The 23,402-nt window shown below is 43.8% G+C and overlaps 1 protein-coding gene across 1 annotated transcript in view; it reads right to left on the bottom strand.

The window, feature by feature from the left end:
• Positions 1–12,989: 12,989 nt before the first annotated feature.
• LOC144250815 (uncharacterized) overlaps positions 12,990–23,402 on the bottom strand; it is a 110,435-nt gene continuing 100,022 nt past the window's right edge. The window contains exon 3 of the transcript XR_013342590.1: positions 12,990–13,033. The gene's annotated coding sequence lies outside the window, so the exon portion shown is untranslated. The remainder of the gene's footprint in view (positions 13,034–23,402) is intronic.

Genomic DNA, 23,402 nt, shown 5'->3' with positions numbered 1-23,402 from the left:
ATTGGTGTTCTCATTTACATCTAAGTATTTTTAAATTTCCTCTCTGATTTATTCTACTCTCCATTCATCATTTAATAGCATAATATTTAGTCTCCAGGTGTTGAAGTGGCTTTTATTTTTAAAATTTTATCCTTAATTTCTAGTTTCATTCCATTATGATCTGATAGAGTGCAGGGTAGCATTCAGAGATCACTCTTGGGAATGTGTGCAAAACCTCTTGGCTCCTTTAGCTTTCCTCTACCAGTGGTGCCATGTGCCAAGATGGGTCAGGGTCTTGCTGACAATATGTGGCTTCTCTTGGAAGCATCAGGGACATTTCTGTCTACAATGACCCTTGTCTTTGCAGAATGTGCCCTGGTTGGCTCTCTAGGGTCCTCTCAATCTCTCTTAAAAAGCAGATCAGGTGACTCATTGGAGTTGCAAGGCCCAGAGGGGTCCCATCATCCTTTGGGTGGCTAACTTTAGAGGGCAAAAGCCAAAGTGTTGGCTGTTTTTTTTTTTTTTTTTTTTTGGCCCTTTTATTTCTTTGAATTTGGTCTCCAAGTTTTTCATTTTAAATACTCAGCAAGCCACTTTCATCAGTCTTAAAGAGGAAATAACTGGTCAAAACTTCAATATTTATAATTTCACACTGACCCCTTTCATTTAATTGTAGTTAGTACTATACTAGTACTGGAAGTCAGCATTATATAATGTCCTGTGGGTGATGGCTTATTATCTCAAATTAAGCCAGGTTTTTTGTTTGTTTGTTTGTTTGTTTGTTTTGTTTTAAGCAGTACCTCTGCAAAACACTAATAGGCAAGAGTTATAAAGTTTACAAGAAAAATACAAAATAATTTTTTAAAAATATTTATTTGTCGGGCTGGGGATGTGGCTCAAGCAGTAGCGTGCTCGCCTGGCATGCGTGCAGCCTGGGTTCGATCCTCAGCACCACATACAAAGATGTTGTGTCCGCCGAGAACTAAAAAATAAATAATAAAATTCTCTCTCTCTCTCTCTTTCTCTAACAAAAAAAAAAAAAAATAGGACTGGGGATGTTGCTCAGTGGTTAAGTGTCCATGAGTTCAATCCCTAGTAATCCCCCCCCCCAAAAAAAAAGGTCATTTAAAAAAAATATTTATTTGTTTTTAAGTTTTAGGTGGACACAGTATCTTTATTTTACATTTATGTGGTGCTGAGGATCGAACCCAGTGCCTTCTGCATGCTAGGCGAGCGCTCTACCACTGAGCCACAAGCCCAGCCCCCATACAAAATAAAATTAACAGAGCAAAAACATATTCAGTTTGTGTAAGAACAATATTCCTATAACCTTGAATCTTTACTTAATTATATATTATTATTTTCCCTGTTTGAGATAATAATAATTTGGGGAGGGGGGTATGGGGTACTGGGGGTTAAATTCAGGGGCACTTGGCCACTGAACCACATCCCCAGCCCTATTTTGTATTTTATTTAGAGACAGGGTCTCACTGAGTTGCATAGTGCCTTGCTTTTGCTGAGGCTGGCTTTGAACTCACAAACCTCCTGCCACAGCCACCTGAGCTGCTGGGATTATTGGCATGAGCCATCAAGCCTTGCAAATATAATCTTTACAATAATAAATCAATCTTTGAACACAACTTTAAATGAGCTGAAATCTAGCCTATTTTGGAGCCATTCTAACATGGAGTAAGTTGGGAGGCAGAGCCTTATCTCAGATAAGTCAAGCTCTTCACAAATAACACAATATAACATTACATCTGAAACACGAATTAATGAATGAATTAAAGAAAGGCTAAGAGAGCTTTTAACTTTCTTTTTGTGGAAAAAGTGGCAGAATGTTTCCATGTTTTACAATGTTACCTTCAAATAGATCAGGCTTTCATTATCTTCCAAAAATGCATTTAAATTCTAATTCCAGCATGAAGAGTAACACCAAATTGTATAAATAAGTTATTGACAACAGGTTGCTTTATCCAGCTATAAAACATCAAATGACATGAATAAATACCAACCATATTTGTTATTTCTATACAAATCTGAGACTTTTGCTATAGATAATTTTAGTTTGGAGAACACCAACTTGTCCAAGTGCTCTCCTAAGCTTTACATTTAACTTTTTAACTTTTAAAAGTACAATTTAGAATCCAGAGTGTATGATAACAATAATCACAAGTCTGCATGGGTTAACAAAAGATCAAAGGATAACCTTCAATATCTTATACATTTAGAAAACAATATTAATGATCAGAAATTTACTTAGTCAAAGCAAACAGATATAAGACAGGTCTTCAAATGACAGTGTGGCCCTTCCATGTCAGATACAATGTATAAAAGAAAGCACGTATTAGTTATCTTGCCAGTAAACTTAAAACTCTCATTTTTATAAACTTTTATATAACATTTAGACAAGGCTTAGATATAGATCTCAGATGCATATGTATACATAGTTGCATATATTTAGGGTGTCAACAATATTGTTATAACCTAAATAACATTTGTTAGTTTAACCAGTTACAAAGTAATCATTTAAGACTTTAAAACAATTACAAACCCTGATTCCTTTAAGATTTAGTTTTCCCAAGTAATAAAACCTAACAAATACAAGAAAATTGTCATGATAGATAAGAGCAGATCAATGTTTCAAACTTTGTTTTATATCAGTGCATAAAATTTAAATAACTGTGCCAATTATAGCCAATTTAACCACAAACACAAACTTTTTGAAATTTACCTTCCACAAAGGTTCTTTACACCTTAGTTTTGCCTCTTTTATCATGGATTTTTAGCCCCAAAACATTACTTTTCCAGACAAAATACTTTTTCATCTAGAAACATTTCTTTTATGTTCTAATTTTCCATACTAAAATATATTTCCATACCTGTAACTTTCTTTTATCTTTTAGTTTTGGACCCTTTATTAAATTCATATTCTGAAACAGTCTGAATGTTATCTGTACCTTTAATTTACACAACAAACTTCATCCCAGGAGAGGGTTAGACAATCCAGCATATACAAAAACTGTGCCTTAATCTTTTTTCACCCAGGTTGCATTCAAGTGGTGGGAGCACAGGATATTTTTGAGCTTGACCTATCTCTGTTATCATGATCATAAAACCATCAACTTTAAGTGAGTTCCTCACTGTCAATTGTATCCAGAGGCTCCTTTGGGGCCTTTTAAAAATATACTAGGCATATTGATATGCAATGAAGGAGGCTCTTTCCATCATTTTTCTTCAGGCTTCCATGAAGATCCCTTTGCAGAGGCTGACTCCAAAACACAGGTTGGCCTTAGTTTCTGTCTTTTTCTTTTCTGGGTGCAGTTATTTATTCTGCCATTCTTTTCAGGCATTTAATTTCATGGGATACTACTATAGCAAGAATTGCTCTGCCCCAGTGATGAATATCACCTGGCCAAATGGGGTGTCCTCTCAGATCATAAAAGAGGAGACTATTCCTATCCTCAAGTCATAAACTGACAGTGCTGGAACCTACTACCACAGTCTTTGTGGCCAGAAGCCTTCACCCTCCTCCAGGAGCAAAAGTTGCTGAAAGGCAGGACAAAGGCCAGTTTCTCTATGGAGATATTTCTATAGCCCAGGAAGCTTTTCTGGGATCCCCCCCCCTCCAGTTTAGGGCTAGTGTCCTTGACCCACAGTGAAATGATCTGTGGCTGCCTAGGGCAGCACTGATTTAAAAGATTTAAATCTTTTATTAACCCTTTCTTCTGGTGTCCTGCTATCCTTGCACACCAGAGGCAGTGCTTTTTGGCACCTTCAAATTAGTTCTTCATGGTTTAGGCCCCTTATCAAATGTTGGAATAAACCTATGTATTTACAGGGTCTCTTTCATATGCTTTACCCCTGACAGACCAATTTCAATGTTAAGATTGTATAATAGTACAGAAGAAAAGACATTCAAAGGCCAGATTGTGTTACAGTAAAACCTCTTTCTCATAGACAGGCTTATACATATGGGTGGCTCATGCAGCCAAGATCTCTCTGCTAAAGAGACTAAGGATAAGACCAATGCACCTTGGCCCATGTCTTAAAAGAGGCAATAACAGATAGAAGCAAAACAAAAACACAGGCAATCAGAGGGAATTCCCAATCCACAGCTGATAGATAGTAACCTTTAAAACGTACAGACCAGAAAGGAGAAAAATCCCAAATTCCCAACTTTCATTTTTCTTTCTTCCCTTTCTCCTCCTCCTCCTCCTCCTCCTCCTCCTCCTCCTCCTCCTCCTCCTCCTCCTCCTCCTCCTCCTCCTCCTCTTCTTCTTCTTTTGGTTCATATTAGTTATACATGACAGCAGAATGCATATTTTGGCACATTGTGCACAAATGGAGCACAACTTCTCATTCAGCTGGCTGTACACAACAGTTGTGCAATCATACATGTATGTAGGATAATAATGTCCATCACATTTCACCATACTTCCCACCTCCTTACTTCTCCCCTCCCCTCACTCCCCTCTGCCCAATCCAAAGTTCCTCCATTCTTCCCCAGTCCCCCCACCCTATTATGGATCAGCATGTACATATCAGAGAAAACATTTAGCCTTCCTTTTGGAAGATTGGCTTATTTCACTTAGCATGATATCCTCCAGCTCCATCCATTTACATTCAAATGCCATAATTTCATTCTTCTTTAAGGCTGAGTAATATTCCATTGTGTGTACATATACTACATTTTCTTTATCCTTTCATCTATTGAGAGGCATCTAGGTTGGCTTGATAGTTTAGCTATGGTGAATTGAGCTGCTATAAAAACTGTTGTGGCTATGTCACTGTAGAATGCTGGTTTTAAGTCCTTTGGGTATAAACCAAGGAGTGGGATAGCTGGGTCAACTTGGTAATTATATTCCAAGTTTTTGGAGAAATCTCCATACTGCTTTCCAGAGTGGTTGTCTAAATTTGCAGTTCCACAGCAATATATGAGTGTATCTTTTCCCCCACATCCTCACCAACATTTATTGTTGCTTGTGTTCTCAATAATTGCCATTCTGACTGCAGTGAGATAAAACCTTAGAATGCTTTTGATGTGTATTTTTCTAATTGCTAGAGATGTTGAACATTTTTATGTATATTTATTGGTCTATTGTATTTCTTCTTCTGTGAAGTTCTATTTAGTTCCCTAGCCCATTTATTGATTGGGTTATTTGGTTTATGTGTGTGTGTGTGTGTGTGTGTGTGTGTGTGTGTGTGTGTGTTAAGGTGTTTTTTTTTTTTTTAATGATACTTGAGATTAAACTCAGGAACACTTGGCCACTGAGCCACATCCCAGCCCCATTTTTTTGTATTTTATTTAGAGAGAGGGTCTCACTGAGTTGCTTAGTGTCTCGTCCTTGCTGAGGCTGGCTTTGAACTTGTGATCTTGAGCTGCTGGAATTAGAGGTGTGTGCCACCATGCCTGGCTGGTGTTAATTTTTTTGAGGTCTTTATATATCCTGGAGATTAGTGCTCTATTTGAGTGTATGTGGTAAAGATTTTCTCCCATTCTGTAGATTCTCACTTCATGTTATTGATGGCATTCTTTGCTGAGAAGAAGCTTTTTAATTTGAATCCATCCCATTTATTGATTATTGATTTTAATTCTTGCACTTTAGGAGTTTTATTAAGGAAGTCAGGTCCTAAGCCAACATGGTGAAGATTTGGGGCTACTTTTTCTTTTTCTTTAGGCACAGGTCTCTGTTCTACTTCCTAAGTCTTTGCTCCACTCTACCAACTCCCATTTAACCATGAATTCTACACCAATAGTGTAGAATGTCCCCCAAAAAGAGAACCAAACAAAGGGAACCAAGGGGGAATCAAGGGTCTCAGTGTGCACACCAGAAGAGCTTACTGAACTGCCAAGGGTGTTGCATCCTTACTGAGTTCAGTTTCCTTTTTGTCAAAGTGCACCATGATGGAGAAACCAGTAACATTCAGGGATAGAAGGCAGGAGCTCCCCAAAGCAAAAGAAGTTTCAGCAGCTGCTGGAATGGCCCCCAATCCCTCCCTTTACTCACAGGAATAACTCTCCTATGGTTCAACCTAAGGGCAAACCCACCCATCTCCTAACTGTCCTGCAGCTGGCTCTCCACAACTTAACCAGCACCTTGAATCCTCAGTATGGAAGTGGGGTTCCTTGGAGAGCCAGGCCTGCTCAAAAAATCTGGAGTGAGGGCTACTCTCAGGTCCTATTTGGGATGCCAAATTTGTTGCAGGAGAAACACAGGGGACTCCTATCCCAAATGCTGTGATGTTGCCCATCAGCAGGAACAGGGCTAAAAAAGAGGAGATTCAAAGACTATATTCCATGAGTTCTCTGTTGAAATTATAATTTGTAAGAGGGGTCCGGCGGAGCGTTGGAGGGAGAGACCACACAAGAGACTTACTCCATGCAATTGGCAAAAGGGGATTTATTGGGGATCCATTCCAGTGCGATGGGGCTCCGTGCTTACTCAAGAAGGGAGAGCATCCCAGAGCCCCGAGCTCAGGTCAAGCAGAGCTTAAGTACACTTTCTGGAGAGGGTGGTGGGCTGTGCATACATCAGAACAAATCATCATGAGGTGCGGGAAAATTGAACAACAACTCTGAGACGTGATTGGCACATTCATTGGCGGGAACAGGTTGGGCGGGGGTGATTGGTCATTCCTAAGCGGGTTACACATTCAAACTGATTGGTTCAGGCCCTGTGACGAACTGCACAGGGCCCTAAGCTAAATGGCCAGTAGGGCGTTGTTTTAACTATCTCAGGAATCTGGGTGTAACAGAGGAACTTAATAATACCTAATCTTTTACATTCAAGCTTTCCAGCTTAGAAACTTTACCCTTTCAAATTCACTTGTTTAATTTGGGAGATAGTCACTTCTGAGATTTTTTGGTACCATCCCAAAGTCTGAATTACATTGTTCCTATGGTGGATGTGTTCTCAAAGACAGATAAATTTGCCTAAAATGGAGATGAAAGGTAATCCCCTTTTCCCTGAGATTAGGGAGGGGGGGAGATTAGGGAGGAACACGGAGAGAAGAAGAGAAATAAACACATCCATTTTAAAAATCAATTGTAGTGGCAGAGCAGCAAGGGCTATATTCAAAGCATAAAATGGACCATTGTTACACTCTGGAGAGGAAGGGGTCCAGAGCTGGTGTCTGAGGGAGTGGGGGAGTCATGCACCTTTTAAAGATTTCAGGTTTCCTTTCTTCTCATGTGCCCTTCCTCCATGGCCAAAAGGCAGAAAGAGAGCCATTCTGGTGCCTCTCCCTATTTTTCATATCTGCCCATAAAGGCAGGAAGGGAGCCACACAGGGGGTACACATTAACAACTCCTTGATGGAGGAACAATTCCTTAGAAGCAGGTAAACAGGGCAAAATGTTGGAGGAAGGGGAAGTGCTCCGGAGGCATTAGCATTTTATTTCCTTTTGAATCTTCCTGACCCAATCATTCATTATCTACACTGTCCTTTTTCCATGGTCTCAAAGCCATCAGCCCTGATCTACTTAATAATCAATTTATTTTCTTGGTCAGCCCTAGTGTCACAACCTATAATCCCAGTGTTGTTTGGGAGTCTGAGGAAGGAAGATCACAAATTCAAAGCCAGCCTCAACAACTTAGTGAGATCCTGTCCCAAAACAAAAGGGATGGGATATAGCTCACTGCTCCTGGGTTTCAATCCCCAGTCCAAAAAGGGGGCGCGGGGGGGGGGGCGGCTACATATGGGCTTTGCACATCTCAGCACGGACTTCTCAGTCAGTGGGTGGTAATAGTTCTAGAGTGAAATTGATGTCACCTGTTTCACAGGCCTCTGTAATCATTGTGAGAGAAGTCACAAATACTTGGCCATTTTTCACCTCCAATTGGGATGGGACAATTATTTCTGCCTCTCACCAAGACTTTATGATGGCAAGAATCTGCCAAACACAAAGGGTTTTAGGTGCTCAGTGGCCAATAAAAAGAAACATATCAGTGTAAGAGAAACCAAATTATTTTCCCATAATATGCAGCTCAGGGGGAAGAAGTTGAGGGATCGTTGTGATTCAATGATGTCACAAGTTGTGTCTGGGTACCATGACTTGTTGCCTCAAGTTTCCCAGGTGGCACCCCAACCAGCAGGTCTATCTTCAAGACAGAAAGAAGGGGATCAGAGCTCTGCTAGCTGCATCATCTTTTCTGTCATTGAAAATACAAAACATTTTCCAGAAAACCTCAGTAGACACTTGCACACATCTCTTTAACCAGACTTGTGTCCCTTGAAATCAGGGAACCTGAGAAGTTATTTAATTGGGTAGATTGCTATGCCCTTCCCCAAACTGGAACTCTGTTAGAACAAAAAGGAAGAAATGGAGATAGAATAAGCAAAGAGCATAATCTGACTCAAGTAGCACTAGGCCTGAAAGGGTGATAATAATCAGCCAAATTATCCCCATGCCATCTCCCCAGAGACTCTGATTGGCATTTTATTTAGCCTACTTCTTGCTGCTTTAACAAAATACAGAAAAATGGGTATTTTATAAAGAGATGACATTTATTTAGCTCAGAGTCCAAGATTTGGCAGCCCCTGTGACTGACTTTTAATGAGAGTCATCATGGTGGTGTTACCGTTGTTTACCGGTGAAGAGTCCTTGCTTCCCCAATGTTGAAGTATAACACCAAAGAAGCACGCCGAGGCAAGGTCAGAGTAGAAATTAGAAGCTTTATTAAAGGACAGCAGAAAAGACTTCTCCCGGAGGAAGAAGGGGACCCAAGAGGTGGAATCCATGGAAGTGCAGTTGTTTCCCCTTTTTATAGTTTTGGTGATGGAATGTAGGTTGGAAGGCCTGAGGGGTGGGACACTGGTGGGCCAAAGAAGTAATCTGGTCAGGAAGGACTTCATTATCACTTCTCTTGGATGGGCTATCTCCAAATCTGTTGGGGGCTGTTCATTAACACTTCTTTGAGGTGGACTTTGGCCTAGGGCCTTTTCGGACATCATTAACATTCCATGAGTTGTCCTGTTTTCCCTGAGTCATTCTCAGCATGGCCTCCATTTTAGATTTCACTCGGTATTAGACCCGATTTACCTAACTACACTGACTACCTAATTTTAAATCTGGCTTCACCAAGAGGTGGAATCTATGGAAGGACGAATGTATTCCCCTTTTTACAGCTAAGGTCTTCATCTAGTTTCCCCCCCATTCCTGTCCTTTGTTCTGTTATCTTTCAGTGATGGAATGTAGGTGGCAAGGCCCTAAGGGTGGGGCACAGGTGGGTCAAAGAAGTAATCTGGGCAGGAAGGACTTTTGGGTTAGCATCTTTAAGTTTGCTGGGAGCTGTTTCATTAACTTTTCTTGGGAATGGGCTCTGGGCCTTGGGGACATTAACATTCCAAGAGTTGTTCTGCTTTTCCCAGACTTCATTCTCAACATGGCCTTCATTTTTGGTTTTACTCATATTAGAACCGATTTACCTAACTACACTGACTATCTATCTTTAAATCTGGCTTCAGTGGGAGGACATGCAAGGGGTAGAGATTGCAGGACCAGAAACCTGAGGAGGAGCGAGTCTTGTTCTTTGTTAAAAACCGGCTCTCACAGGAATAATGGGGGCCCATGAGAAGTACACTATGCCCTTCCAAGGGCATCATCTCCAGTGACTGATTTACCTCACACTAAGCTCAACCTCTTACAGGTTCTACCACCTCAACACTACCACAATGAGAACCAAGGTCCAGCCTATGAACCTTTGGGGGAAAAACCACACCCACCTCATCACATGCTCCAACTGAAAAACCAGCCTCTACCTCAGAGCAAAGCCTGTCCAAGGAAGGAACATCACCTTTGTCCTTGGAAAAACCCACAAAGCACTCCTAGGCACATTCCCACCCTGCTAAGTTGTTTATCTGCTGCGCCAGGTGTCCCTGACTCAGTCAGGCTGGGATCCATAGCAACCCCTAGCAGCCACCAATCAGCATGAGACAGGGAAATACCTGGGATGCTAGATGACCCTCCCAGTAGTTTATGGTGGTTGATAACATGTTGGGAAACCGTGTAGTTCATGGTACACCCTTCTTGGCTTAAACCAATCAGTTCAAATGAATACCCCTTTGTACTGACCAATCACCCCTACCCAACTTGTTCCCGCCAGTGAATGTGCTAATCATGTTTTAGAGTTGTTATTTGATTTTCCCGCGGTGTGTGATGATTTGCTAAGAGATGCTATGATGTATGTGGGGGTCCCTGCCTTCTCCAAAGAGTGTATAAAACTGCTGCAAACCCTGGGCTCGGGGCCTCTCAGCGTCACCAGTTGCTGTGTGTGCTAGCTCGCAATAAACACTTCTTTGCTGCTTACATCGATCTTGGGTCTCTGGTGGTCTTTTGGGGGTCCCGAATTCGAGCATAACAAACAAAGCCCACATCTTTTTTTAAATTTTTTAAAAAATATTTATTTATTCTTTTAGTTTTCGGCGGACAATGATAGACCCAACCTGATCTTTTATTAAAATTGGGAGCCATCTTGCCACAAAGCCATGAAAAGCTAATTTCGGCTTTACTATAAATTACTGCAAATTCTGAACCTGCTTGGAATGCCTGCCCGTGCCTTGAACTCACCCATGCCTGGCTCTCTGACCAGATAGCAGCCCTCTCTGAAACTTTAGTGACACCTCATAAATATTGGCTTTCCCTGGCCAGACAACAACCCTCTCTGAGGCTCTAATGGTCCTCATAAATTCTGATGTTGGGGCCAGCAAAAAAAAAAAAAAAAAGTAAACTACCATTAGTGTGATGCTTGTCAGAGTTCTGTTATCTGTAACCCCCCTTTTGTGTAACTTTCTGGGCTATAAAGCTGGGCTGTAGGAAAGGTGGGGCTGCTGTTTTGTTCCCGCCGTTTTGGGAGGGAAAGGCAGCCCGGCCGGTCGAAATAATAAGCTTGCTTTAATTTGATTTTAATTGGAGTCAGTGGTCTTTTCTTTCGTCCTGGTCTAACAACACAACATCTTTGTTGGTATGTGGTGCTGAGGATCGAACCCGGGCTGCACGCATGCCAGGCGAGCGCGCTACCACTTGAGCCACATCCCCAGCCCAAAGCCCACATCTTTAGAGCAAGATGTCCCAGTCTACAACATGTGTGTATGTGAGGGTGAAGAAAGGTTGCTCTCAGAAGTCACTGGAAGCAGCCAGAGCCATCATTCTGGAACCTCTGTGATGTTACACTTGATACTTCCTTTCTTTGCTGTTGTCACAGCACTGGGTGGCAACCCAGAAGAGGTCAGTGGTGGCTTCATTTTGCTGAGGACTGGAGGCCTAGCCATGGAGTTCTCCAATGACTTGAAGCCCCCAACCCAATGTATGGCTGGAAAAGCTTGATTTATCCCAAGTCTCTTTGCCACATTCAATGTGGTGCTGCTGCTGAACGTCAGTGGTGTCTTCTTTGCGTTTCCATGAGTCTCCATGCAAGCTGTCAGGTTTCTTATAAAGAGATAGAAGGGAAAATAAACAGTGATAGTCCAGACATAGAGAAGTAGAGAGAGAGGGTTAGGAGGAAGAGGAGCATATATAGTTAGAAGCACAGAGGTCTAGAGTGCCTGATGCATTTAGGGACCTGCAGGTAGCTGGTAATGCCTGTGACGGTTTGGTAGAGTCTCCATGGTCTGTCTCTAGCCTGGATATTTTGATCTGTCCCTAAGGTCTGTGAATCCTACCTCAGATGAGCCAGACCTTATGAAGAGCTCTGGGTTGCCCCAGGCTAGAACTTAGTTGGCTTCTGGTTTCAGATGCAGATGGCTTGCCCTGAATGGGGAGTGGGGCTTTGCCCTCATTACTGACCTTCTGTTAGTGGTCACCTTCTGCAGCCTGGTTTCCCTAAAATTTTCTGACTCTGACATCTTGCAGTGAGGTAAGGCCTCGGACCTTGAGAGAAGGAGGTGGCACCCTAAGGGCTGATGCCTACAAGGTGATTACTGAAGTGCTAACCGCACCTATGGCTCCGGATCCCTTCTCTCCATGTCCTCATTACTTAGACCCTGATACTTCATTTCCCAAGCTACTGAGCTATGAATAAACAGAATCATGGAGGTTTTCCAGTGGCTTTAGAAGGGAGGACTAGGCAGGCTGGCAACAGAGGCCAGCAGTCTCTACCAAACCACACAGTTCATTCTTCCTCCTTCCCATTTCACATGACTGATCGGTTTTCTTTTTTTCTTTTTTCTTTTTCCTTCAGTTGGCATCATATACCATTATTCTTAATTATTTATTTATTTTACTGATCACTTTTCCAAAGACAGAAGCTCTATAGAGAGCTCTTGTAGCTGGAGCCCCCTTCTCTTTGCCTGCCCATTGGAGTTGTAAGCTTGCTCTACAGGGATTAGGATTCCCCTGCCCACCTCTTCCCCACACTTCCTGTAGCCCAGTGATGCTACGGGGCTTCCCTGAGCAGCCACATGATGGAAGGCCTCCTGACATTGCCCAAACCTCTTCCCATGCCAGGCTTCTTTGAGCTGAACTCTGAGGCAGCTTACATGGCCTAGATGTAAAAAGGGTCTTTCAAATGCCCTAGTGCCCCCATTGCTCCTTCCACGACCCACCCACCCAGGACCTTCCACTGTGAATGTTGTAACATATATGTGGAGGTGAGTACTCCTCCTCTCTGTCTACTCACTAACCCATCACACATCTGGTCAAGACCAGGAACCTCACAGCATATGTGGGCCAGGGGTGGGTATGAGACCATCTTCCTAGACTGTCAAAAGGGGCTCCCAGCCCCTCTTGGTCACTTACATCTGTTATTGCCTCTGTGTCTGTACCAGTCCTGAGAGGCTGGCCCTGTTTGCACAGGTGCTGACATGCAAAGGGCAGAATCAGGGGGAGGAAAGGCAGCGCCTGTCCCACTCCTGGCTTGCTGATACTAGGTACCCAAACTCTTAGTCCAGCTGCTGCCCTGTTCTGGGGATCTTTGCCTGTCTTCATCTGGGTGTCCAAGTTGGAGTGTTTCCTGGGTTCTGAGTGCTCTTCTCTCATGTACACACACTGCACAGGTTTCCAAGTGCAAAAGGCTGGCTGGGCCAGGGAGTTCTTTCCATCCTTATCCAGTATCTGAGAAAATAGAGAGCCAGAGTTATTCTATATCCTCCTCCAAGTGACACCAGGCAGGTCTTGTCTCTAAAGACCTCATTCACCACACGATGACCTAATGAACTATGGAGTCCTAATTGTGTTCTAACAGTGGAAAGTGCCAGGTTCTCCCTGAGATGAAACCTGCTTATAGGGCCAAGAGCAGGTGGCCTAGAGGGCAGTGTTGTGGAAGGCCTAAGCATTGCAGGGGATAGACTCTCCAGGCTGGTCCTCTCTGCTAGGAGTTTGACCACGACTGTAGGTGGGTGAACAACTGCGTGGGGCATCATAACATCCAACTCTTCCTGCTGCTGCTCATGTCCCCTTACCTGTACCTGGGTGCCCTGCTGGTGATGTGCATCATCTTCCTTGTGAGCACCAGCGAGATGCCATTTTCCTTGGACAAAGTCATGACATAGCCACATAGTCCCAAGGGCCCACACTAGGAACAGCAGGGTTTGTGGGGACAGAGGGGCGGAGGGCCAAGGGGTGGGGTAACCAAGGGCCAGACTGATGTGGGTGGGGCTAGAGGGAAAAGCCCTTTGAGAGGACCTGTCAAGGACATGTTGAAGATGAGCGGGGTCAGGGAGATAGGTGGGGTAGGACGCACTGTCTAGTTGAGAATCTAGCGGGACCATAGAGAGGGACAATGAAGGTAGGAAAGGGACAGGCAGGAGGATAGCGTGGTGGAGTGAGGTTTCCCTTGGGTGTACTGGATCAACAGTCCAGTTCAGGGAGGAAGAGTAAGTGGGCGGGGCCACATGGGGCAGGCACAGGGGGGACGGAGTTGGGGAGGGGGGAGGGCGGGGTTGGGGAGGGGGGAGGGCGGGGTTGGGGAGGGGGGAGGGCGGAGTTGGGGAGGGGGGAGGGCGGAGTTGGGGAGGGGGGAGGGCGGAGTTGGGGAGGGGGGAGGGCGGAGTTGGGGAGGGGGGAGGGCGGAGTTGGGGAGGGGGTCGGCCGGGCCCCTGAGGAACTGTCCAGCAGTTTGGTTTCTTAGCGGGCGCACAGCTTCATGGTGGCTGTCCCCGCCACCAGTACCTTGCTGCCTCTCACCTTGGGGCTGCTGATCCAGGCTGTAGCAATGAGCACCGCCACGCGTCCCTACGAGGGCCAGGTAAATGGGGCCCAGTGCCTGTGCTGGGATACCCGGTTGTCGGAGGCAACTTGCGCCTCTGCCTCCCGGCACTTTCTGGGCTTTCTCCACTGCCCTTGGCCCTGAGGGTGCCGCATTAGTCCTTCCAGACCCATCTCTTAAGATGCAGCTCAGATCTCTCCTCCCCCTGGAGCTCGCTGGTCATTCTCCCTCCTGGGTGCTTTGCTTCCAGAGCCTACTGTGTGCTGGGCTGCGTGTTCTTTGAGAGATGGGTATAGAGGTGAGTAAGTACATCCTGCCCTTGTGTTGATAAGCAACCTGAGATCAGAATGACACTGGTAAACACCCAGGAACACTGTGAGAAGGGTTTGGTCCTGAGTGGTGTAGTGGACTGGAAGAAACAGAGTTTGGCAAGGCCCTATTGTAGAGTAGGACATGCCACGCTACCTGTCCTAGGTATAATTGTGGAGAGGCAGAGGACAGGAGCGCATTGTCTGTGAGAGAATCCAAAAGTAGTATGTTAAGTGAATGATGAGGATACGGCTCTAATTCAAGCACAAGGTGGCATGGGCAATGAAGGTGACCCAGTGGGGGTCAAGATTTAAAAGGACCAGAAAACCAAGCATGGAATTTAGGTTGGATGAAGTAAAAACCTGGGTCTATGGTAGAATTTTTTTTAAAGTTGTTTCTTGAGGAATAATTTACACACAGTAAGATTCACCCTTTTTAGACTATAATTAAGGATTTTGACAAATGAGTACCATCCTGCACTCTCCACCATGATTGAGGTTGGAACAGTTTCTTTCATCACCTTTTGTTGTCACTTTCTCTCCCTATGTCCTTCTGGTTTTTCTTTTTCTTTTTTTTAATTAATTAATTTATTTATTTATTTATTATTGGTTGTTCACAACATTACAAAGCTCTTGACATATCATATTTCATACATTAGATTGAAGTGGGTTATGAACTCCCAATTTTTACCCCAAATGCAGATTGCAGAATCACGTCGGTTACACATCCACAATTTTACATAATGCCCTATTAATGACTGTTGTATTCTGCTACCTTTCCTATCCCCTACTATCCCCCTCCCCTTCCCTCACATCTTCTCTCTCTACCCCATCTACTGTAATTCATTTCTCTCCTTGTTTATTTTCCCATTCCTCTCACAAACTCTTATATGTAATTTTGTATAGCAATGAGCATCTCCCTTCATTTCCATGCAATTTCCCTTTTCTCTCCCTTTCCCTCCCATCTCATGTCTCTGTTTAATGTTAATCTTTTCTTCCTGCTCTTCCTCCCTGCTCTGTTCATAGTTGCTCTCATTATATCAAAGAAGACATTTGGTATTTGTTTTTTAGGGATTGGCTAGCTTCACTAAGCATAATCTGCTCTAGTGCCATCCATTTCCCTGCAAATTTTATGATTTTGTCATTTTTTATTGCTGCGTAGTACTCCATTGTATATAGATGCCACTTTTTTTTATCCATTCATCTATTGAAGGGCATCTGGGTTGGTTCCACAGTCTAGCTATTGTGAATTGTGCTGCTATGAACATCGATGTGGCAGTATCCCTGTAGTATGCTCTTTTAAGTTCTTCAGGGAATAGTCTGAGAAGGGCAATAGCTGGGTCAAATGGTGGTTCCACTCCCAGCTTTCCCAGGAATCTCCATACTGCTTTCCAAATTGGCCGCACCAATTTGCAGTCCCACCAGCAATGTACAAGTGTACCCTTTTCTCCATATCCTCGCCAGCACTTGTTGTTGTTTGACTTCATAGTGGCTGCCAATCTTACTGGAGTGAAATGGTATCTTAGGGTGGTTTTGATTTGCATTTCTCTGACTTCTAGAGATGGTGAGCATTTTTTCATGGTACTTGTTGATTGATTGTATGTCCTCCTCTGAGAAGTGTCTGTTCAGGTCCTTGGCCCATTTGTTGATTGGGTTATTTCTGGTTTTTCTTTTTCCAGAATCACATATAAATGGAGTCTTTGCCTTTTTAATCTGTCTTCATTCATTTAATACAATGCATTTGAGATGCATCCATGTGTTGTTCCTATCAGTAGGTTATTGAAGGATTGTTCATTGTATCTTTTTTTTTTTTTTTTTTTTTTTTTTTTGCAGGGTTTTTGTTTTGTTTGTACCAGGGATTGAACCCAGGGCTGCTTAACCACTGAGCTACATTCCCAGCCACCCCCCCCCCATCTCTCTCTCTCTTTTTTTTTCCTTTAAAAAATTTTTTATTTATTTTTTTTTCTTTTTGAGTCAGGGTCTCATTAGCTTGCTTAGGGCCTTGATAAGTTGCTAAGGCTATCTTTGAACTTGCAATCCTCCAGCCTCAGCCTCCCAAGCCACTAATATTCAGGCACGGGCCACTGAGCCCAGCCAGTTTTTTACAATTATAAATAAAGCTGCTACAAATGTCAGTGTACAGGCATGTGAAACATAAGTTTCATTTCTGTTGGGTAAATTCTTAGGGGTAGCATTGCTGAATCATAAGGTAACTATGTGTGGAACTTTATAGAAAACTGCCAAATTTGTCGTACAAAAGCATTGTACCATTCCTAATTTCTACCAGCAATGCCTGAGAATTCCAGTTGCTCCACATCCTCATGAACATTTGAAACTGTCATCTGTTAGTTTGTTTCAACTTTTCATTGTAGCCTGTCTAATAAATGAGTAGTGGTATCTCATTAAGATTCCAGGTTATGTTTTTTTAACGAATAATGATGTTGAGCATTGTCTTTTTGGCCATCGGTGTCTTTGGAAAAGTGTTTGCTCCAATCTTTTGCCCATTAAAAAAAAAAAATGGGTTGTTTCCTTACTGAGTTTTAAGAGTTTTCTTTTTTTTTTAAAGTTTTTTTTTTTTTTTTTTAAGAGAGAGTGAGAAAGGAGAGAGCAAAAGAGAGAGAGAATTTTCAATATTTATTTTTAGTTCTCGGCGGACACAACATCTTTGTTGGTATGTGGTGCTGAGGATTGAACCCGGGCCGCATGCATGCCAGGCGAGCGCGCTACCGCTTGAGCCACATCCCCAGCCCTTAAGAGTTTTCTATAGTGGATTCAGATCTACGTTTTGCAAATCTTTTTTTTTTTTTCAATCTGTGGCTGTTACCTCATTTTCTTCATAGCATCTTGTAAATAAGCAGAAGTTCTTAGTGTTGATGTTTCTCCAATACTGGGGATTGAACCAGGGGCGCTTACCACTGAGTGTTGTTGTTCATTGTACATGGAAAATTATGTCCTTTGTGAAAAACAGATTCATTACCTTCTTTCCAAACTGTCTGTCTTTATTTCTTGTTCTGTTTAGTGTTGATTGGGCATCTTTGCCCTGGGATTCCTTTAGTATGACAATCACTTGACTACAGGCTCTTTCAGGAAGACTGGTGGGCAGCATCAATGGGGGAGGGGGAAGCTGCAGACTCTGAGAGCTGAACAGACAGAGGAGCCTCTCTGCTCATCACCTCCCATCCTTTTAGTCACCACCCCACCACTGCCATATCTGGTTCCCCTCCCACCTGTGACTCCTGTGCTTGGCCCTTATTCCTCAGCCCTGTGGTCTGCCTGTTTTCTCCTCTCTCCATCTTCAGTCCACCATTGAGTTTTCCTGGCAGCCTTTTCCCCTCCTCCATCCTGTGGTTCTTCCAGCCCCAGGTCAGGCCATAGGCCATTACCCTTCCTCCTCTGCTCAGAATGAGGTCCTCTAAGTCCAGGATCCCCAATCTCAAGGGACCTAAACGTGGTCTGCCCTCTGGGATTCACCAAACAGGGTTCCTTTCCATTACTTGACAGCACCCACTTCAGGCACTGATTACATGCTTCAACTTTCATTCCCTCCCTACCCCATTCCCTGACTGCAACTTCTCCTGGAGTTACTTGCTTGATGGTTGGTGGCAAGGACTCTGTCCAGATTACAGCTGTACAATATACCAGCACCTGGTCACTCAATTCCTTATTGGTAAAAGAAGAAAGTGTGGGTTAATTCACAAAAGACACAGAGAAGAGTGGCTCGTACCAGAAAATGCCTATGTGCTTCTGTACTATTATTACCATTCCTTCTCATAGTCATTTACACACGTTTGTGCCTCATCTTAAAGCCAAACAAGTCCCAACCTTAATGTCCCAGGCCTCCATTCCACCTGATGTACTCTCTGTGCCTTATTCCATGAAAGAGTTAACCATGCTCACTAGCTCCACCCTTCACTTCCTGGCCCACATTAGCCAACTCCAGCCCCTTGGTGTCATGATGATGCTCTCATCAATGGCCAAAGCCAGCAGGCATTCTTCAGACTACTCTTTCTGGACTGCACACAGCCTCTGAAATTGGAAGTAGCTGAAATAGCCCTCTTGCATGTTTTAGCACTTAACTCTTTTGGTTTTTCTTTTGCATGTACCTGGGTGCTGTGGGCTGGGTTGCCTACTCTTTTCCCATGATACCCTCTCTCTGCACTACCCTAGCCTCTCCCCATGATGGTTAGGGCCTTGCATTGCTCCTGGCCTTACTACCCTGGGAAAATAGGCTGGCCATTTTCATTGTAATATGCTTTCAACTGTCCAGTGCAATGACAGGACTTTATCTTTTTGCTACTGGGAATTGAACCCGGGGCACTTTAACACTGAGCTACATCTCCAATTCCTTCCATTTTTAAATTTTGAAACAGGGTCTCACTAAGTTGCTAAGGCTTAGTGAGTCTTAAACTTGCCTTCCTCTGTAATGCCAGATTTGTGGGATCCCAATAGACCTCCAGGAGCCGAATCCAATGCAATCACACAAGAGTCTTTATTGCAAGCTCGAGCCTGGACTCACAACCATTTCCAATGCAGCGGTCCCAGGGAGTGAGTCCCACTCCTTTGTTCAGTGAGATTTTATAGGTTTTGGGGGGATACTCTATGTGTCACAACATCACACAGCAAATCATTTCACACGGGCATATCAAACAACAACTCTTCACATTGATTAGCACATTCACTGGTGGGAACAAGTTGGGTAGGGGTGATTGGTTAGTACAAGAGGGGGATTCCTTTGAACTGATTGGTTTAGGCCACGAGGGGTGTACGTGCTAAACTACATGGTTTCCCAACATGTTATCAGCTACCATAAACTACTGAGGGTCATCTGGCATCCCAGGTATTTTCCCTGTCTCATGCTGATTGGTGGTTGCTAGGGGGTTGCTATGGGTCTTCACCTAGCCTGAGTCAGGGACACCTAGTGCCACAGATCTCTCCTGTTATTTGCAGATAAACAACTCAGCAGGGTGGGTATGTGCTTAGGGGTGCTCTGTGGGTTTTTCCAAGGACAAGGGTCACGCCCCCTTCCTTGGACAGGCTTTGCTCTGAGGTAGAGGCTGGTTTCTCAAAAATGGAGTCACATCAGTTTCTCACCTCCTACCTCAATCTCCCAAGTCCCTTGGATCTCAGGTGTTCACCACTGTGTTCAGCTTGACTGAGGCTTTTTTGATGCCATGAAATATTTCTGGGTGGGGGTGTATCTGAGTGGTAGAGTGTGTGCTTACCATACACAAGGCCCTGGATTCATCAATTCCCCAGCACACAAAGAAAAGAAATCTAAATAAATGAGTGAAACAACAAACAAAAGAATCAACATTTGGGGATAGAAGAAAAGAGAGAAAGGAAAAGAGATAATCCTGATACCCTGATCTCCCTGGCATAAAGAGAGAAGAAGGAGCGGCGGCAGGAAGTTGGGCAGAAGATGGGGCAAGAAGAAGATGCCAATTGATTTTGGTTCTGGGGAGTGTGAAGGCTTTTGAGACACAGAATTGGAGCAGGATCCTCAGGAGTAAAACCAGTGAGAGAAGCTTGTCTGAGTGGCTTCAGAGATGCTGGACTTATTCATGTCTAACAGGGTTCCATGTGAGGAGAGGAAGGTATTCAAATTTACTGCTCAGTTCTTAGAAATTTATTAATTATCATTCCTTTAAAGATTTTATATACCTGATGTATAGGCAATATTTTCTATACTTTATAAATACCTAATCAAAAATTCTTTCCCCAAATTTAAAAGTTCTGCAGTTTTTTTTAATGCTCTGCCATTAATTTATTTTTTCTGGTACTAGGGATTGAACCCAGGGGTGCATCACCACTGAAGCTCTATCCCCAATTCTTGTTATATTTTGTTTTGAAATAGGGTTTCACTAAGTTGCTGAGAGCCTTGCTAAGTTGCCGAGGCTGGCCTTGATGCAATCCTTCTGCCTCAGTCTCCCAAGTCACTGGAATTACAGGCATGTTCCACTGCACCTGGCTAGATATTAGTTTCTTAAGTGCTGTGAACACCTTAGAGGAGGCAGAACCTCATAGAGCACAATGGTTCCTGTTGGTTTTTGGACATGGTGGGATATTCTAGAGCTGTCCTGATGTGGAATCCTAGTTTCTTCTAGTGAAGAATAGTGTCAAAGATCAAATTCTTCATGTGTGGGCCATGAAAGAGTTGGGGGTGGACAGAGGTGCTGCTCTGGGCCACTTCCCATTATGACAGAATATTTGCTAAATAAAGCTCATGAAGTAGGGTGAGACTTAATCTGGTCTTGGGATAGGGGTAGGGGGAGTGAGATAGGTGGACGGAGTGTGGGGAAGGATAAAGTGGAATAAGGAAGAGGAGAAGCCAGTGTCCCAGGGGAGGTCTTGATTTTGAGCTTGACCTTTACTGCTTTGTGTACTGAAGGCCTTCAACCCACAATTTCCTGGGCCATATGAGTTTTGACTAAGCAAATATGATAGGGCATTCCTGCTGCTACTGCTCTTCCAGATGGTAAAATTCAATGAGGTCACTTATATAGGAAAATAAGAGAGGTGGAAAGTGAAGTGGGAATGGGGTGGTGACACTGTCTTTGGAGCAGATGTGCAGCACAAGGAAGAGCTTATAAGGTATCTGGAAGGCATGGTGGGAGGACAGTTGTGGCCAATGGAGACAGAGAAATGATGCTGCAAAGGGAGATACAGGTGATGAGGGAGCCCTGAGAAAGCAGGAGGGCTAGGTGCAGTGTCAGCCCTGTCTGGGGAGAGCTATTCACAAGTGGGTCAAAGGAGGTCACTCTTCCATGTCACTCACCCCAGGAAGAAAGAATGCCCTGGGTGACTCTTGAGCTTTTCTGGTCTTGGAGTATTGCTTCAGGTCTGGGTTAAGCCCTGGCTTAGCTGTGTCCAGAGGGAGGAGGGGACTGAGTGGGGTCCAATGGAGGCCCTACGGACACCAAGATACTACCTAGCACATCATCCCACAGACCTCCCTGGGCCCAACTTTTTTACAATGTATTTTAACTTATATGGGCAGACCCTCCCAAGGAATGTCGAGGCTGCTGCTATCTAGGAGATGAGAGTAGTGGTTGTGCATTGGGAGAGGGGTGTCTGTGGGTTGCACATGTGTTGGGGACGCCCCTGAGGTGGGGTTGACACTGAAGCTAAAGCACTTGGAGCTTAAGGAGCAGGATTGTGAACATGGAAGGTGCAGGGTCCAGGTCACTGGGCTTCAGAGCACACCCGGGTGTCCCTGGATAGACAACGAGAAAAGACTGCACTGCTAGCTAGCTAGTTGGCCTTGGGCCAGTCCCTTATCTTTCTGAGCCTCAGTTTCCTCAGCTGTTAATGAGGACTGAGACTAGCCCAGTAGCTTATAATATTTTAAAGGAGATTATTTTTTAATTGGAAATTTTTACTTGAAGTCCCTTTTAAAACATGCAGAGTGAAGCATTAGGGGTGCAGTGGGGTGGGTAACCCACAATCTCCCCCGAGGGCCCTTGCAGTAACTTGTAGTGCCAGCCCTCTCCTTTTTCCTGCCTCCAGGGGCTCAGGAATTGACAGTGAGCTGTCGGGTGGAGGTTAGGGAGAGCCCCCAAATACTGACTCTGTGTTTATCTTCCCATGAGCCCAGTGCTGCAGCAGGAGGCCCATACCACCCAGTGATGCCAGGATACAAGGCCCCCGTTTGGGGCCTGAGTCCTCCTCACTCACTCCCCTGTTGGGAGTGCCATGTACCCCATAACTATTTAATCCTTATAAATTTATTTTTTGTTTCTTTTTATGGCTGCCCTGCCATCTCCTCTATGTTCAGGGAAGCCTGTTTCCTGGGGGTGTGGGGAGGCTCTGAGGGGCTGGGACCAATGCCTCCTGGGAGGGAAGAGCATTGCTCTCTGGAGACCCAAGCTCAGGAACCAACACTGTCTGGCCCCTTGACCTTGGGCAAGACACTCAGCATTTCTCTCATCTTTAAAATGTGGCAACAGTGGGCTGGGGTTGTGGCTCAGTGGCAGAGCACTTACCTCACGCATGTGAGACTGGGTTTGATCCTCAGCACCACATAAAAATAAACAAAATAAAGATATTGTGTCTATGTATAATTTTAAAAATGTGGCAACAATAATAATCACAGCAACTGACCTGGCTGGCTTTCTGGAAAGGGCTGGAGATGAGAGGAGAGAAAACTCACCAGCCAGAATAATACCAAATAGAAAGGGAACTTATTTATTATTGGTTCTAATTGTGTGTATGCACATGTGTGTATTCTTTAAGATTGTGTGTATCTCTGTGTGTGTGTGTGTGTGTGTGTGTGTGTGTGTGTGAGAGAGAGAGAGAGAGAGAGAGAGAGAGAGAGAGATGTTATGTGTGGTACTGGGGGTCAAATCCAATCAACCCAAGGCCTTAGGCATGGTAGGCAAGCATCCTACTACTAAGATACATCTTCAGCCCTTTTTTATTATCAGACATGGTCTCACTAAATTGATCAGACTGGCCTCCAACTTGTGGTCCTCTGTCTCAGCCTCCCACACAGCCTCCAAGGTTTTACCAGGAGTTCACTGCCATAAGCAGCTTAGGATTCGCTATATGCAAGATCTTACCATCTGCAAATAGTTTTTCCTCTTTCTTTCTCAATTGGATATTTTAATTTTTTTCTTGCCTAATTTCTGTGGCTATAATTTTTAATAATATGATGTTAGATTTTTTCATTAATGTCCTTCATCAGGTTGAGGAAGTTTCTTTTTCTTTTTTTTTGTGTGTTTGTGAATGCATGTGTGTTGAATTATGGAAAGGTATTAGATTTTTTTTAAATGATTTTTCTGCTTCAAATGATCATGTTGAGTTTTTCCTTTACTATTAATATGGTGTACTACATAATTGGCATTATTCCAAGTTTTAGTGTTTGATAATTAATAGCATGACTGACCAGGTCTAAGACATGAAGATACTTTGTTCATGAAACTGGTGGGGGAGTCACTCTATAAACTAACTACACAGTATGTGATAAGAA

This window comes from Urocitellus parryii, chromosome 2 (genome assembly GCF_045843805.1).
Source record: "Urocitellus parryii isolate mUroPar1 chromosome 2, mUroPar1.hap1, whole genome shotgun sequence".
NCBI classification, from domain to species: domain Eukaryota; kingdom Metazoa; phylum Chordata; class Mammalia; order Rodentia; family Sciuridae; genus Urocitellus; species Urocitellus parryii.
The sequence above is the reverse complement of the archived record's forward strand: the minus strand, read 5'-3'. Positions and strand labels throughout refer to the sequence as shown.